Source organism: Prionailurus viverrinus, chromosome D3, assembly GCF_022837055.1.
Source record: "Prionailurus viverrinus isolate Anna chromosome D3, UM_Priviv_1.0, whole genome shotgun sequence".
Taxonomy (NCBI): domain Eukaryota; kingdom Metazoa; phylum Chordata; class Mammalia; order Carnivora; family Felidae; genus Prionailurus; species Prionailurus viverrinus.
In genome coordinates, this window is record NC_062572.1 from 69,622,253 (window position 1) to 69,634,841 (window position 12,589).

A 12,589-nucleotide genomic window follows, 5' to 3' on the forward strand; every position below is an offset into this window, starting at 1 on the left:
AATAGCCAAAGTATGGAAAGAGCCCAAATGTCCATTGATGGATGAATGGATAAAGATGTGGTATATATATACAATGGAGTATTACTTGGCAATCAAAAAGAACGAAGTCTTGCCATTTGCAACTACGTGGATGGAACTGGAGGGTATTATGCTAAGTGAAATTAGCGAAAGACAAATATCACATGACTTCACTCATATGAGGACTTTAAGAGACAAAACAGATGAACATAAGGGAAGGGAAGCAAAAATAATATAAAAACAGGGAGGGGGACAAAACAGAAGAGACTCTTAAATATGGAGAACAAACAGAGGGTTGCTGGAGGGGTGGTGGGAGGGGGGCTGGGCTAAATGGGGAAGGGGCATTAAGGAGTCTCTTCCTGAAAGCCTTGTTGCACCAGATGCTAACTAACTTGGATGTAAATTTAAAAAATAAATGAAATTTAAAAATCCTCCCAGTTTGCTTCTAGACTGAAATACATGTTTCTAATCATTGATAGGAAGTGGATTATTTCTTCCCAAATTCTTATTGTTTAATGCAAAGGTCAACAGGATGACATCCCCTGAAGCATACCAGAACTGAGCTAAAGCAGGTCAAACTAAACAATAAACAAACAAACAAACAAACTGGACAGAGGGGATAAACACCTTGTGAGTTAAGATCTGCTGACCCTTAACTTGGGAGTTAACAGCTTGGGAGTTAAGCCTGACCCCCCCTTCACAAAATGGATTTCCTCCTGCCTCCTACCCAGGCCTTCCTGCCGAGGGGACACTTCTTCAACGAGCATGACACAGGTCATGTTGAAACTTACACCATCTCTTTACATCCCTCCCTGAATACTCTCCAGGAAACTCAGTGTCCATTTAAGTGAAGCGTAAGAATAGGGGTTCTGGAATCTGAACAGATGGGCAGTGGCTGAGAGAGGCAGCAGAGAGGAATCAGGGACATGATGTCCCAAGCTGTGGTCAGAAAGCCTTGCTGCTCGCACACAGCCAGTAGGCCCAGAGCCCCCTCCCGGGCACCCTGTACCTCCCCCTCCCCTACCACCTGCCCAGCACATAGTAGGAACTCCAGAAACACGGGTTTAATACACGACTGCCGACAAGGCAACTAACTCATTTTCCAGAAAGTTCAATGCAAAAACTTGTCTATTCTCCTCTTAACCCTCAAACAGGCAAGCAACTTTATTCTTTGAAATTTTATTCTTTATTTTGCGAATAAATCAGCAAATTTAAAATGCTGTCAATGTGTCAATAGAAAACTCAAGGATTGCTTTCATAACAAAAATCATTGGGTAAAAACCAAGAGTATTATAGGGGCGCCGGGGTGGCTCAGTCGGTTGAGTATCTAACTTCGGCTCAGGTCATGATCTCATGGTTTGTGGGTTCGAGCCCCACGTCGGGCTCTGTGCTGACAGCTCAGAGCCTGGAGCCTGCTTCGAATTCTGTGTCTCCCCCTCTCTCTGCCCCTCCCCCACTTATGCTCTGTCTCTATCAAAAATAAATAAATGTAAAAAAAAAAATTTTTTTTTTAAACCCAGAGTATTATATAAGCAAAAGACTGGAAACATCTAAAATCTCTAACTCTAAGGGGCTGGTTCACTGAGTCAAGGAATACCCACACAATGGAATCTATGTAGTAGAAACAAACAAGCAAAAAACAACGAAGAAGTTCTTTATAGTCGGAGAGTCAGTTGTGCCCAAGATTTTGTGTTCAGTGGAAAATGTAAAGTGAAATATAGGGTGTGTGGTATGCTTCCATTTGGGTAAAAACCTTCAAAAATACAGACACACGTGTACGTATACCTGCACACATGTATACATACTTTCTTGTATGTTCACAACGTGTCTTTACGCTGAAGAGACCAGTGACAGCAGTTGCCTCAAAGTAAGGGGACCAAGAGACGAGGAGAGAGAAAGATGTTTCGTTTTGAATACCCTTTTGTACCTTTTGAATGTTAAACCATGTAAGTATTGACCTATTCGCAAAAATTAAATTAAAAATTCAAGGCAAACAATGTGTGGAAAAGTAATAAAAAATCTAGTTTAAGAAAACATACAAGAGAAATCCTCATTTTAAAAAATGGTTCATGGCAGCCTGTTGAGTCATCTGTAAACTGTGGAGGAGACGAAATCTGGGGAGGAAGCCCTGTGTGGCAGAAACGATGCCCCGGCAGCCGTGGCCACCTCCGCGGCCTTGACGGGCAACCGGAGGGCGCCGGGGCCTCTCTGACCCTCCGTCCCCTCATTTGTGAATGGAAGTGTTTGGACCAGCCCTTAAAGCAGGCAGGCCCCTTCCCCGTGTGGGAATCAGAGGTCCTCAGGTAGATACACCTACTCACTTGACGAGCATCTAATTTAACAAGAAGAGACACTCCTTTAAAAAGAGAAAGAGAGTCTGTCTGTGGCAGGGCGATAAAAACCTCAAATCCCTCCTCGCCAGAGTGCAATAAAACCAATGTGTCTAACTTCGGGAGCTTAAAATACATTTGCGGACACACCCTTCCCTCCAAACACACCTGCTGCCTTTTTCCTCCCTCTTCCCACATCCTCTCTGGACAGGCCGAGTGCCCGTTGATGACAGAGCTGGAAGATTTCCTTTTTTGTTCTAATGTTTCCTGCGGGCCCCTCCCCTCTTTTATGCCTGCCATTCACAGCCATCTGGGATGACCCAGGAACAAGAAGCCGCTTCAGGATTTAAGGACAATGAAAATACGTAGCTTTTTACAAATAATAGTTAGCACTCAGCTCCCTCCGTCCCCAGAACATACTTTTAAATAAAGGCAACGTAATGGTGGTGAGAGGATATTGGCCATTGCTAGAGAGGCTTACGTGTCTCTCTAAATTGTCCAGACAGAACTTTCTACCACATACTTGAAAATGTGGGGCCTGGACAATCTCTCTGCTGCCCAAACTTTCTCTCCAAGCCGCATCTCCAACCTCTTCCAAGTTAGGAAGTGGCTAAGTCTGTTTTCCATGGCTTTCTCTTAGGAAATGAGAGCCAAGAATGGTTCTTGGAGGTAATGTCAGCTCATTTTACAGATGGAGAAACTGAGGCCTGTATGGGTGGGAAGGCTCCCTCAGGCATACACAACACACCCGCCACTGGGCCAGGACAAAAGTCAGGCCCCGCAAGCCTTTGCTTCTTCCCTAAGGTACTGGCTTTCCCTCGTTCCTGCCCAGAGACCCAGCTGTCTTCCCCCGCCCCGCCCCGTGACACCAGCCCCCCAGACCGGCCCACCTGACCTGGGCCCCAGGCTGGCTGTGCTGACCCGGGGGACCGCTGAGCACCTGCAATGGGACAAGGGGCACATGGAGAAATGGTGACACTTTGGATATATTGGGTTAAACTAAGTGTATTTCCTTTTCACTTTTTACTTCTGCTTCCTTTTACTTTTTCTTTTTTTTTTAATGTGGCTACTGGGAAACTTAAAATGACATAGATGACCCACGCTATATTTTTACCAGGCTGCCCCGCGCCAGGTCATGTGCTGTTACCCATTTAGCTCCCAGTCAGCAGAACTGACCTGCCCCATGTCCCACTCTCTGTGTGGCCACCAGTCTCTGTTCTAAAGACCAACTCATGCCCAGGAGTTGAGGAGTAAATAATGTGCCCCCGCCAGTGACATCTAGAACGAGCCTCTGAAGCCTCAGGGTGATTTTCGCAAACGTATCTCCCCTTCCATGGGAGGGACGGAGGGAGGGATTCTGGCACCCCTCACGTGACATTGATTCTACCCTCATGAACAGTGGCTTCCCAGTGGTCATCTTTCCTGTAGACGGGATTTTTGTCCCCTTGAAGTATGGTGGTAGCTTGGGGAGGAGGAAGAAAACAGTCTTAGATGTTTGGGGGCCCCAATCCTCCGCCTTCCCTCCTCTCCCTTCAGGTTTGGAGTTGAATTCACAATCGCATGAATAACAGTGGCTTCCACGTTATACACGCCTCAGTCTTTGTCGGGAGCCCTGACTCCTCTTTGTATCGTGTCATCTCATTTCCCCATCCACCCCATGAATCTGGCGTTCAACATTTTCTAGACGAGGAAACTAGAGCTTTGAGACGTTATGCAACATGCCCAACATGATCAGAAAAAGTGGCCAAGCCACAGGATTCAGGTCTGATCAGCTCCAAAACCCATGTTCCTCACCGTCCCTTAACTTCTTGAGGCCTCGGTGTCCCCACCTGCAGTACGGCCATGGAGGCAGGGTGGAGCTCTGTGACCCACGAGGGCCCATCCTCCCCGGAACTGGGTTCTGGGCTCATGAGGAGCTGCCATTTTGAAGGGCCTCCAGCTCCTGGTGGAGCTACACCCCTCATGCTGGGCTGACAGACTTGTTCTCTCAACTCTGAGGCTCCACACAGCCCGCTCTCCTGCCTGGGTGCCCTCTCCCTCTTGTCTCCAGGGAATTAAGCATCTCTAGCCCCTTATATCAACACTGCACCTAAACGTCACCTCCTCCAAAAACCCCCCAAAACTGGTAAGTCAGAGAAGTGCTTCTCGTGTTGCCCTTTCCCGCTTCCCAGGACGTGACGATCTTCCTCACCCCTTCACCCCCAGGGCCCTGCCCTCCCTTGTCAGCCAAACTCACCCCCCAAAGAGGCCCTGACATGGCCAGACATGGTCTCATCTTCCCAATCATGGTCTCTCCTCCCACAGGAAGGCTTCTGCATTTCCTTCATTCAGCAAAATATTTCCTGAGCACCTAGAGTGCAGTGGGCATTCTTCCAGGTCTTGGCAACATGGCGGTGATGGTGACAAAGCCCCTGGGCCCCTGAAGGAGCGAAGGCTGTCTCCAGACATTCATGCCCTAAACACACTAATCCAATGACGTGGGCTCTTACTTCTCAAGACTGTCCTGCTATTTTTACTTTTAGGTCAAGGAATGATTAGTGAATGGGTACTGGGTCTGGTTTTTTTGCAGGCATGTAATAGTTAAATCAAGTATGATACGTAATTTGAAGGAATGCTACACATCTATTAAAATATGTTTCTATAGGGGCGCCTGGGTGGCGCAGTCGGTTGAGCGTCCGACTTCAGCCAGGTCACGATCTCGCGGTCCGGGAGTTCGAGCCCCGCGTCGGGCTCTGGGCTGATGGCTCGGAGCCTGGAGCCTGTTTCCGATTCTGTGTCTCCCTCTGCCTCTGCCCCTCCCCCGTTCATGCTCTGTCTCTCTCTGTCCCAAAAATAAATTAAAAACGTTGAAAAAAAAATTAAAAAAAAAAAAAAAAAATATGTTTCTATAGAACATGATGGCGTTGGTAAATGTGATAGAATGCTCACCTCACACAGTGATGGAGAGAGATAAGGAGTGAGCAGTAACTTCCTAAGTGCTTTGGCCATGTGTTGGGGGTGGGGACTGTTTTCCTAATTTAAACCGTAGAAGGTAAAGCTCACTGAAATCTTCTCCGCCAGTGGGGAAATGTGGAAAATACATTTTCTTCTAAGTATCAGGGATTCACGGTGGGAATGGCTCAGACTCTCAAGAGAAGAAACCTTTCCGTTTATTAAGAGATGGCATGAGGGGTGGTGCCGGGGTGGCTCAGTTGGTTAAACGTCAGACTTCGGCTCAGGTTGTGATCTTGCAGTTCGTGAGTTCGAGCCCCGCGTGGGGCTCTGTGCTGACAGCTCAGAGCCTGGGGCCTGCCTTGGATTCTGTGTCTCCCTCTCTCTCTGCCCACTCCCGCTCACACACTGTCGCTCTCTCTCTCTCTCTCAAAAATAAATAAACATTAAAAAAAATTAAAAAGAGACGGCATGAATTTGGAGCACCTGCGTGGCTCCGTCAGTTAGGAGTCAGTCTCTTGATTTCGGTTCGGTTCATGATCTCATGGTTCCTGGGATTGAGCCCTGCATGGGGCTCTGCACTAACAACACAGGGCTTGCTTGGGATGCTCTGTCTCCCTCTCTCTCTGCCCCTCCCAGTTTGCACGCTCGCTCACACACTTTCTCTCTCTCTCTCTCTCAAAACAAATAAATAAACATTTTTGAAAAAAGAGATGGCATGAGTTTTAAACGTTTCAGAAAACCACATTTAATCTTAAGATACATTTATACGTGTGGGGGGGGTGTGCGTGCACACACATGCGTGTGGGTTTTGGTGGGAACAGGAAAAAAGACTAGAAGGAACGCACCAAAATTAGGGTGTTGTCACAGTTTTTGGTTTAAGTGTTACACATGCCGATATTCTCCAAAGTTTCTATCGTGACTCTCATTGCTTTCATAGTCAGAAAGGAAGCGGTAAACTGAACACTAATAGTTTTTTAATTTCCTCATGAATCTGTTTTTACAGGCACCATGGCAGTGGGGTTTGGGAACCAGCAGGGTGCGAAACACAAACGAAATCCCCCGTTCCTGCAGGGCTGAGTGCACCCCTTGGCCCTGACGAGAAACCCTCCCTCCATCCACGCTGGCAGCCAGCTGTCCACAGCTGTTCCGAGGAGACTGCGAATGAATGGAGCTGGTGGAAAAACACAACATTCCTGACTCTCCAAGGATGGCATTATGCTTGGAACTCTCGCTCACCAAAGAAGTAAATAAACAGAGAGAGAGGTGGCAGCCAAGCCGGCCAGAGGAGCTCCAGGCCTGGAGGCGGCTCAGCTGCCAGGGCTCCGGACCCCTAACATACCATCGCAAAGAAGACCCCTCTGCCTGAGCCGGCCGGCCTTGTCGAGTCAGGGCTAACGCCAGGTGGCCGTGGCCCTCCCGGCCTGCGTCTCGTGAATGCCATCTTCCCTTCCTGCCACCATCAGAGTCTAGGGGAGCAAGTTTTTGTGCCCGTCGGCTGAAGAGATCAGAGGGCAGGGCCCCCGGATGGTTCATCTTCACAGACCCCTGGCACTCACTGGCAGGCCCACTCACCATCTATCTCCTCGGGCACTGCTACACGCCAGGTGCTGTTCTGGGGCCAAGGACACAATGGGGAGCAAAAGAGACCAGGTCCCTGTACTCGTGGTGCTTACGTTCTAAAGGGAGAGACAAGCCAGAGACGAGAGGAAAATCAAGAGTATATCCGAGAGAGGTGGGTGCTATGAAGAATGTATGACGGGGTGCTGTTTCAGCTGGGACCTGAATGACAAGGGGCGGGGCAGGGCGGGGTGGGGGGGGATGGCGGGCAACTGGGGAAAGCTCTGAGGGAAGGACACGCCACATGAAAAGAAGAGTCAAGGAGAAACACATGGGCTTGATGTGTTCGCAGAACAAAGAAGATCCAGCAGGGTGGAGTACAGGCAGTGGAGGGAGTCCCCGAGGCAGGCAGGGGCCGGACCCCAGGGTCCCCACGAGAGAGTAAGCAAAGGAGTGGCCCACCTGCCTGACAAAAGGAAACCCACTCTGCTTGATCTGTGAGGTCGGACTGGGCTTTGGCAGCTCCTAGAAAAAGACTCCATCGCTGTCTGTTGCTCCCAGCATCTCTGGCCATGTGAAATGGCCAATCAGCTTGGCCCAGGGCTCTCAAAATGCCTGTGGAAACCTGGCTCTTCTCACGCACACCCCGATTCTCTGCCTCCTTGGCCTCCCCGTGCCAAGGCGTGCTGCTGGCGGCAACGAAGAAGCAAACCTGACCGCCCTCCACCCACCCACCAGTGCCCCCCAGCACTCGCTCAGCAAACATTTGCGGGGCCCAGGACTGGCGCCGGGTGCTGGGGGTGTGATGATGAGCAACACACAAGCCCCGCCCCGGAGACCCCCCTGCAAGAGATGCCCGGGCCAGGCTCGGGAGGCACCACCCGCGGCCAGGGGCTGCCCGGCACCCACCTCTCCACGTAGGGCCCCCCGCTTGTCTTCTCTCCCTGGCAAAACCTGCCGCGAGCCCCTGAAATGGATCTGATGGGAGGATTAATTCACGGCAAGGGGCTGAACCGAGAGACAAGCTCAGTGCCTTGCTCGCTTCCTCCACCACCCACCCTCATTCTTCCCTCCACCAACCCAGGGGGAAAATATGCCCAGTCGCAGGGATGAGGTTGTAACCAGTGGCGTGACAGATACCGTTTCCCTGAAGACAAAAGAGGACTCAGGTGTTGGTCTGAAGAGGGTCAAGGCGAGGGGGACCACAGGGGTCCAGGGGAGGGGTGGGCAAGGAGGGAGAGTTTGCGTGCAAGCCCCACACCTCCCTGGCCAGCACCACACAGAACTGCTTCAGCTCATGGTCAGGGCGAACCGTATCTGCTACGTCGCTTTCAGAATCTCCCCGCACATAAAAATCATTATGGCCGTTATTCAGAAAAGCCAAGTCCCCCACTTTTGCAGATTCTTAAGTTCTGCCCTGTGAGGTTTCTGGGGTAAGCCTCGTTTTGTGTAAAGGGGGGAGGGGGGCGGGGTCAGAGCCTGAGAAACAGTGCACACACTGGCTCTAGAAAACCTTTGTATCTTAAAACTCCCAGAGCAGCCGAGGTTCCAAGAGGCCCCACAGGACCCCTCCATGCGGGTCAGAGTTCACAACAATACCCACCATGCAGATGGGTGGTGGTTTTCTTCCAGTGAGGCACAGCTGCCCTGGGGAGAAGTCACCACTGAAGATGGTTCCAGACCCTTGAGTCTCTTCTTCCCAGGAGGAGAGGAGGGGTTATAAATAGCCTGGACTCCTTCAGCCCTACACAGGCACAGATCCCACACCCCCGCCCCAGCCTCAGCCAGCTGGTCCCTCCTCCCCCAAGTTCCCACAGCCTGCTATAAGAGGGAGGAAACTGCTCACCCACTGCAGGGGTGGGGAACATCAGAGAGAGTGGCCTCCCATGAATTGTCACTGTAGCCCCACCACACCTCTGCACCCTTCTGCAATGGCAGTGCTTGGAGAGGGGCAGTGGGCAATATGTTCAGGCGGCCTCTTACACCCCAAGCACCTCCGAAAAACCCTGAGCTGAAGGCCCAGAGTACGTTAATGCACTCCATGAAGTGTAGGAATAACACCCTCTCCTCTCTCTGCCTCAGCTTCCCCGTCCGTAAGACAGACAAACGGCTGGGCTGAACTGTGCACCTGCTGGGGATGGCCCTGACATTAGCATGCACTGAAAGTGGAAAGACACTGTCCAAATGTAACCCCGGACTGTCATGATGATGCCCGGTCTTGGTCTCATCTACAGGAGCCCCAGTCACAGCTGGGGAGACACGGATTCTTATCTGCTCACGAGAGCAGAAGAATTCTGCTCGGTGGCATTGCGTGAGCCTTGAATTCCTGATACTGCATGCCCTTGAAAGCAATAAAACTTACAAAATATTCTCTCTCACAAGTCACTTCTGACTAATACAGATCGACACAGGCCACACCCACACCTATTTTGATTTAATATGGTTCTGCTGGGTGTACATGACAATATATATCGAAGGATGAGCATTGCCCTAGAATAGTTTGATTGGGGAGGGGAAGCTCTCTCAACAATCAGTCTGTTTACCATTCAAATCCTTCCCACTCATACACACTGCTAAGAAACAAGTGGCTAAAATCTAAGTGGCCAACTCCCAGTTCTTTTTAATTAAGACACTTTGTTTGCTCAATAAAATACGGCGTAAAAAACATTTACTGAAAACCCACTCATTGATGTCTAATAGCTGTGTCAAACACTCATAACAACATTTATTCCAACACCCCCAGATAATAGCCCATCTTTCTCATTTGGTATCCACAACAGCACAACATTTGTGTCCAAGTGTAATTGATCCAGAATTGGGCTCCCTTTCAAAAATATCTGTAAAACCTAATTACCAGGAAAACAGAGTTCTGGCATCCTACGGAAAGAGGGTGCTTCACAATGAGACAAGCTGCAAACTCATCTTGGCCAATCAAGCTGCATTATGTTACCAGAGGAGTTTGAGGAATTTGGGGTGATGAGGGAGCAGGAAAAGTTGGAATAGAGTCAGACTGGAATCTTCAGTGATAGTCCTGATTTTTTTTTTTTTTCTTTTTTGAGCCAAGGGCAGAGGACAGGAAATATATACCACATTAGCTGGCAAACATGGATGCAGAAAGTACCAGACAATGAGCCCGCGATCGGCTTGGGGTGTGGGGTGGCATTTCTGATCTCAGGCCCTACAAGGCCTTCCTTGCCCAAGGAACTCTCTCCACCCTGGTCTGGGAGGCTGATGTCATTTCTAGTCTCCCCCGGGGTTTCTAACCGCTGTGACAGGTCACTTTCCCTTGGGCCTGAGTCTGCTCATCTGTAAAATGAATGTTCCTCATATCTCTAGGACATCTTTCGGCTTCAAAATTCTGTGACCTTTTTTAAAGCAAAGGGCACGCTTTCTGCTCAGGGACTCCGTGGGGTTCGGGGACTAGGGAGCGGCAGCGGCAATGAAGGACTCAGTGTTTCCAACCACCTCTCACGCAGTTCTGTGCAGACTTGCACCAGGTGGGTATCAAACCCACTCCGGGGATAAAGATTCCTTTCAGCCCAGGCCGGACCTCCCCGGGTGGTTCTAACCTCGATGCCCTGGATTCGACAACCGGCCAATGAGGAAGCCGGCCAAACCGCTGGACTTCTCTCCCAGAGCCTCTCTCCCAGAGCGGACCAGGGCACATCTTCCTCTTCGGAGGGGTGCTCTCTTCCCACCTTCATCCTCTTTGTGTCTCAGAGACCCCAGACATCCCAGCCCGAGCCTTGCCAAGGATGCAGTGAAGCTCCCCAGGCAGGGAGCACACACAACCGACTCCGGGCTCCCCTCGGCCCTGGACCCTCCTCGCCTACGTTTGGGTAGGAACCTCCACAGCTGGTTTCAAAGGAAAGGAGAGTTGCGGCTGCTTTGCCTTTTCTTTGGCTCCTCCTAAAGAAACAGACAAGCAGCCCGAATAACAAAGCAGCACAGCGGCCAGAGACGATTCGATCTCAAAGGAGCAAGAGATACGCACGCCAGGAGCGAAGACGAGCGCGGTTCCTAGGAGGAGACCCCGCGCTGCCCCGTATGGGCGACAGGTAGCGGGCTGGCCTCAGTCTAACTTTCCCGAGGCACCGAGGCACGGCGCGCGTGAGCCCATTTCGCGAGGCTTCCCAAAGGACAGCCGCGGGAGCCCCGAGGTCCCCACAAGGGCGCCCCCCTCCCCGGGCAGGGACGGCCACGAAGCCCGGGAGCGGCGGCGCGAGATGCGGGATCCCAGACTTTCCAGCCCCCTTTCTCGTCTTCAAGATGAGACAGTGTGAGGTGCGGGTGCCGAAGTCTCAGGAAACCGTCACTCTCCAAAATGCTCCGGCGCCTTCCCGGCAGAAGTGCGGTAAAACTTTTGGCAGGAACCACCTGTGGCTGCCGACGGGCCCGCCCCGTCCCGGCCCGGAGGCGCCGCCGAGCCCCGGGCCGCACGCGTCCGCAGAAGTTCCCCTCCAGCCCCGCGCGCCACTTCGCTCCGGGCCGCGGTGCCAGCCAGGAGGCGCGGCGCCCGCTCGCTGGCTCGCTCTCCGCTGGCTCTCCCCTCCTCCCTCCCTCCTCCTCCCGCCTCCTCTCGTTGCATGGCTGCCGCACGGAGCCCCTGAATAGCCACCGCAGCCCCCCGCCTCCTGCCCGCCGCGCTGGGGGCGCCCCTGCCCCCGCCGGCGCCCCGGGGCGCGCGGACCGCCGGCCTCCTAGCAACAGCCCCGACACGGCTTGCCGGCGTCGGCGATGCGGAGCCACCCTCCGGGAGCCCCGCGACCCCCTGACCCGCCTCGGCGGCCGAGGTGCGGGAGAGACCGTGACCCTCGCCGCCGGTGCCCGAGCCCGGCGCGCGAAGCCACTCACCTCTGCGCGCCGCCAGCCCCGCGCGCCTGCCGCACTTGGCGCCGGGCCGCGGTCCTCGCGTCCTCCGTCGCCGCCGCCGCGGTCCGTCCGTGCCTGTGCGCCCGAGCAGCGCGGGCCGCGCGCTGTCAGAGTCTCGTGGCGGGGCTGCGCCGGCGGGTGTGGAGCCGAGCGGCGGCGGCGGCGGCGGCGGCGGCGGCGGGCGCGCGGGCAGCTCCTCCCTCCCCGCGCCGCGCCTCCGCCCTCCTCGCGCCCCGCCTCCCGCGCCGCGGCTGTCAGCCCCGCGCCCCGCGCCCGGCGCCCGCGCGGCCCGCGCCACCCGCTCGGGGGGCGCACGGGGCTAAAGGGCCCGGATGTCTACGGTCGCCTCTCCGCGCGCCCGCCCCCTCCGCGGCGCCCCCTCCCCGCCTGCCACACTTGCACTTGCTGCGCCCCGACCTCCTCCCCGGCTCCGCGGAATTTCTATTTTGACAGGAACTGTGGCGGTGGGCGGCGCGGCGGGGGACGCCCCGGACCCGCGGAGGCGGCGGGCGGCTGGCAGGACCCCGGCGCGGGGGCGGAGTGGGGGGCCAGGCAGAGCCACCATCCGCTCGGGGCTTTTTTTTCTTTCTTTCCTTTTTTCTCTTTGCCTCCTCCAGGATTTAAAGGGACAGCCCCGGCCGAGGCGAGGGGCCAGGCGGCCGCCGTTTCTCCGGTCTCCAGACGCCCTCTGCGGCCCAGCCGGACCCGCCCGCACCCGGAGCGCAGGCTCCCGACCGCCGGGTATTTTTAGGTCCACACCCGGCCCGGGGCAGCGGTGCGGCGGAGCTTGGCTCGCCCGCCCCGGCGCACGGCTATTTTTACAGAGTCCGGTTGGGGGAGGAAATAAAACAACTCAGCAACTGCTTTCCCATTCGAAA

At 53.7% G+C, this 12,589-nt stretch overlaps 1 protein-coding gene across 1 annotated transcript in view; it reads right to left on the reverse strand.

Moving 5' to 3' along the window:
- The window catches only part of ZBTB7C (zinc finger and BTB domain containing 7C), a 353,165-nt gene extending 341,313 nt beyond the window's left edge, over nucleotides 1-11,852 (reverse strand). The window contains exon 1 of the mRNA XM_047828757.1: nucleotides 11,694-11,852. The gene's annotated coding sequence lies outside the window, so the exon portion shown is untranslated. The remainder of the gene's footprint in view (nucleotides 1-11,693) is intronic.
- Nucleotides 11,853-12,589: the final 737 nt, after the last annotated feature.